General features: G+C 41.5%; 1 pseudogene; it reads right to left on the bottom strand.

Annotated features, from left to right (window-relative positions):
• Positions 1-4,193: 4,193 nt before the first annotated feature.
• On the bottom strand, positions 4,194-4,336 carry LOC115067914 (annotated as a pseudogene).
• Between the last annotated feature and the right edge of the window lie 1,044 nt (positions 4,337-5,380).

Genomic DNA, 5,380 nt, shown 5'->3' with positions numbered 1-5,380 from the left:
GTGTGTGTGTGTATGTGTGTGTGTGTGTGTATGTGTGTGTGTGTGTGTATTCCCAGAGTTTATACCACTGAGCTACATCCTGGATCCCCTGTGGCTTGTTCTCCTATAGACTAGGAGAATGTTTTTCAAGAGTTGAAAAATAATTGTGGGACTGGTGAGGTACTCAGTGGTTACAAGAGTGTACTTCTCTTGCAGAGGACCTGTGTTTGATTTTCAGCACCCACATTAGGTAGCTCACAACCACCTGTAGCTCCAGCTCCAGGGGATCTGAGTTCCTCTTCTGGCCTCTGAGGGCACTCACATTCATGTGCACATACTCACATACAGGTACCCACAAATACACAGAATTAAAAATAAAAATTAATTAAAAACAAAGCAACAACAATGATAAAAAAAAAACCCACCACAACTGTATTTTGTGCAAGTTATATAGAATTCAAATTCCAGCATCTCTACTTTTCTTTAGACGCAGTCACACCCATTTTTTTTACATATTTGGGAGCTGAGTAGTTCTGATGGATTGAACTGTGGAGGTCAAGATTCTTTAAAAATTTTAAATTTTATTATTTTTAATTTTGTGAGTGTAGGTGTGTGTGTGTGTGTGTGTGTGTGTGTGTGTGTGTGTGTGTGTGTGTGTCTGGACTTACAGGCTGCAGTGAATTGCTTAACATGGGCGCTAGGAATCAAATTGAAGTCCTCTGGAAGAGCAGTATGTACCCTTAACTGTTGAGCCATCTCTCTAGCCCCATGAATGTCAAAATTATTGCTAGCTGTCTTTTTGCTGAAAAAGTTGGCTGATCCTGTTTCACAGTGAGGTCAAGATTTCATTTTAGAGTTGTCATTAATAACATTTTATGAGCATGTATAGACTTTTTCTTTAACTGAATTACCTTTCATTTCACTTGCATTAAAATTTGTCAGCCACTTTTCTGTATGTTCCTATCTCTTCCCAGTGTTTATTATGATTAGCTACTAACCAACTAGAAAGTCAGGTATTCTCTGAATCTGGAAGTGCCACTGCATGTATACTCAGGACTATTTTGGGTGCAAGGAGCAGAAAACCCATTTGAACAACTTAAACAGTCAAGGGAATTTATGTTGTCATATAACTGAAGTGTCTAGTTAGGGCTAGGGATAGATTCAGACCAGGTTTGAGCCAATTGTTCAAACATCATTAAGGAGCCAGTTTGTTCCATACCATTTCTCAGTCATCAGTAGTTTTTTCACTTTGTTTCTATATGGTGACTCCAAGTTCTTTTCTTTATTTTTCCTTCCTTCCCTCCTCCTCTCTCTTTCCTCCCTCTCTCCCTCCTTCCTTCTTTCCTTTTCCTCCTGTCTTTTTTTTTTTTTTTTCCATTGTTTGAGACAGGGTCTCACTATGTAGCTCAGGCTGGGCTGGAACTTGATATGCAGAACAAACTGCCGGGAAGTCTCTCAGGAGCAGGGAATACAAGCCAGTAGCTATCCAGTGAGTTTTTATTAGAAATTAGGCGGGGTAGGGGAATAGGGTGCACAGGCCAGAATAACCTGACTGCAGGGACGTCTGGAGGGGATACCAAGAAACCAAGCCAGCTTTTATAGAGATACTAACTGGTTGTAGCAGCTCCAGACTTTGCCACCTTATATCATACCTAAACAAGGTGAGGGTGTGTGTGTGTGTCTCTTTAATAAGCTTTTGTAGGAGTGTCTCTTCCCAGAAGAACTAGCAAACATCTCTCTGTGTGCCATTGGCTCCAATGGGACTGAAATCTGTGTTAGTCAGCTTTTCATTGCTGTGACAAAACAACAACAACAACAACAAAAGAAAACAAAACAAAAACCGAAAACCTGAGACAATCACTAGCGGAAAGGCTTTAGTCCTTGTTTGCTTAGATGCATTGCTCTGAACCTTTAGAGAGGCAGAATGGTCAAAGCTCCTGGTGGAAGGAAGTTGTTAATCTCATGGCAGTCAGGAAGCAAAGAGAGACAGGAAGGGGCCAGGGTTCCAATAGCTCCTTCAAAGGCATGCTCCCAATGCCCTAACTTCCTCATATTAGGCTCCATGTCCCAAGGGTTCTACTACCTCTCTCTAGCATCCTAGACTGGTGGCCACACCTTCAACAATGGCTTTTGGAGACTTTAGGATCCCAACTTGAACACGATTCCAACTGAAACCAATTACTGTGGGCCAGTCATGGAATACTCTGATACCTCATGCTGATGATGAGATCCACTTATGGAGTTGGAGTGGGCTAACCCCACACAAACTACTCATCAGAAAGAAGAAACTAAGAGACTGTCAGCAGAAGATCGGAGAGGCTGCTGAAAAGGGAAACAGGGATGTCTGCTAGACTGAATATTATTTAGCTTATTTGGCTCTACTACTAATTAGCTTAATGAGCTTGGAGAAATAATTTGCTTTTCTCTTTTTTTCTTTTTTAAATCTCTATAACAAGAAGGGTTAATAGTAGCATTAGTTCCACCTTTTTTTTTAAGACTCAATGAACAGATGTTAGGGTCATCCCTAGAATGCATTTAATGACCATAATACCATGTGCTGAACCTATAACAAATGACCAGGAAATATTGTTTATATGAAAAAGTAAACAGTTACATAGGCACTTTATCTGTTCATTGGAGTTTTATCTCAATTCCTTCCAAATTTAGATAAATGCCATTGTTATGGTTTCCAAGACTTTCTCTGAAAGCCCAGGTTGGAGGCTACTTGAAGAGCAGGGTACAACAGGGATGACAGTCTGAAGGAAGCAGAAAGGAACACCATTCCCAAGGGCACTGGAAGAGCAGGAAGTAAAGGAGAAAAGAGCAGGAGGCTGATGGGATGTGGAGCAGTAGGTGAATGGGATATGGAACAGGAGGCTCATGTGGCTATAGAGCAGGAGGATGATGGGATATGAAACAGGAGGCTGATGGGATATAGATCACCGGGATCATATGGCTATAGAGCAGGAGGATGATGGGATATGGAGCAGGAGACTGATGGGATATAGAGCAGAAGGATGATGGGAACAGACTGGTGAGGCTCATAAGGAGATAGATGTCAGAAGTCATTTCAGTGTTCATGGCTACCTGGGAGTAGCTCCCAAACCCAGTGACATAACACAACGGGTGTTGATTATTTCTCATAATTATTTGGTTTCACTAGGTTATTCTATGGGTCTCACCCAAGTTCCTCATGAGTCTGCTTATTCAGGATGCTGTGATGTTGAATCCCTCTCCTCTTGTGATTTCTCATCAGTACTGTCTTGTCTGGGTTTCCTACATAGCAACTGGGTCTCTAAGAGAAGCCTTCCAGGGGATTAAGCCTCAGTGTATAAGTGCCTGTCTTGGCTCTGCTTGCATCATAGTCATGTTTCATTGGCCAAAGCAGTCACTCTGATCTGGATGGAAGGGGATGGATGGTGTACAAGAAATGCAAAGGCCAGCATCAGCCAGCCATTCATTGGGAGTCACCCATAGAGGCTCAGGATCCTGGCTTTAATTCCATGGAAAGGGTAAGGTAAGGGTGGACATGATTGGTATGTTGTGGGGTGAGCTGGGGTGGAGAGATCACATCAAAAACATTAACCATATGCCTGTATTCTAGTTGATGAGCTTTGACCATTGGGAGTGCCAAGGGGGTCACTTGAATAGACTTGAGTTCCCCACCATTTCTGTTAGTCTCTTCTTCCTATTACCCGAACAACTGGTGTCATCTTGATCTTATTTAAGGTGCTGTGCAAGCATAAGAGAAGCTTCCAGGCTGAATCTACAATTAGAATACTGCCTTTGAGAAGGTTCCACGCTGAATCTACACCTAGAATACTGCCTTTGAGCTCCATCTCAGTATTCATTTTGGAGCTGCCACTGACCCTGTAAGCCAAAGGAGATGAGATTTCATGAGTCCACATTGGTTTTTTGCACTGTTCATAGTGTTCTCTGGATTGTGATCTTCTTTCTGTATCCTTACTTTCAAATTGTGAAGGACCTTTGTGCTCTTCTCACTTTTTTTTTTTGAGACAGGGTCTCCTTCTAGCTCCATCTGGTCTAGAATTCACTATGTAGACCAGGCTGTCCTCCATCTCACAGAGATCTACATGCCTCTGCTTCCTGAGTGCTGGGTTTAAAGGCATACACCAACCCTGGCTCTCTTCTCTTTGTTTTTCAAAGTAAAAATAGCTTTATGCTTTTTTTCTTGATTCTTTTTTTAAAAGATATTATATTGCATTAAATCTTAAGACAAAGGACACTGGACATTAAGAAAGAGATCCACCCTGGTCTTTGGGATCCAGTGCAGTTTTTCTTGATTTTTATTAATGATTTATGCTTGTTTTAAAACATACAGGTAACACAAATAGGTGTGAAGCAGGGTGTTAAGTCTTCTGGATGCTCTGCCTCCATGAGGGCATCTCTCACATGTTAGTGTGTGTCAGCATCCTTTAGAAGATCTCATGCACAAATGCATGAAACAGGATGGTGTTGTGTCCGGATTTCAAGACCTTATTGTTGTGAATCTACAAATTTGTTCAATCCAACATTGATAGATAATATGGTTGTTACTGTTTTTTACAGCTATGATGAACTTTTTGATATTCTGATTTCAAATATGTCCTTGAGGAAATAAGAAAATAAGAAAAATGTGCTCTCTGGAACATATCTCAATTTTGCTGAAGATATTATCTGTGTTGAGATTTTCTTTTTTTCTTTTTTCTTTTGGTCTTGCCTGTTTTAGTCATTTGTATACATTTTGTTTTAAACCTCTAAGAGGAATCTGTAAATTGTTTTTAGCAATATATGACTTTTTTTTTTTTTGTCTTTTTGAAGCAGGGTCTCCCTATAGCCCCAGCTGTCCTGGAACTCACTGTGTAGACCAGGCTGGCAGGCTGGCCTTGAACTCACAGAGATCTGCCTGCCTCTGCCTCCCAAGTGCTGGGACTACAGGCGTGCGCCACCATGCCCAGCTTAGCAATATATGACTTTTAAAGGACTCTCTGCCTATTTCTTCAATATAACCTGCATTTGGTTGATGAAGAAAGCCGTTCAATCAGTCTTTGTGAGATAGGGTTCTGAGCTGGTCATATTCCTGGCCATGCTGAGTTGCTTTGTCTATAACCATAGTTATCAGGCTTGCTACCATTCTCTCTTTAAAGTGGTGATGGTGATGTTGTGTCAGAATTTCCAGCCTCTGTGACCTCTGGCTGACTTGTGTGTTCAGAGTTTAAACTCCCTCCAGAAGTTTGACACTCTGGCTGGAGTGGGGAAGAGATAGGTTCTGACAGAACCTTGTTGGAACATGAAGGCTTCTGCCATATTCCTTGGCCCTTTTCTTCCTAGGGACTCAGTTCTGGGCCATTGCACTGCTACTTTAACACTAGTCACTTTGCAGACTCATTATTTGTCATGT

The sequence above is a fragment of the Nannospalax galili genome, unplaced genomic scaffold, assembly GCF_000622305.1.
Source record: "Nannospalax galili isolate Female #2095 unplaced genomic scaffold, S.galili_v1.0 scaffold406, whole genome shotgun sequence".
Lineage (NCBI taxonomy): Eukaryota > Metazoa > Chordata > Mammalia > Rodentia > Spalacidae > Nannospalax > Nannospalax galili.
This window is presented reverse-complemented; position numbering and strand designations above follow the sequence as displayed.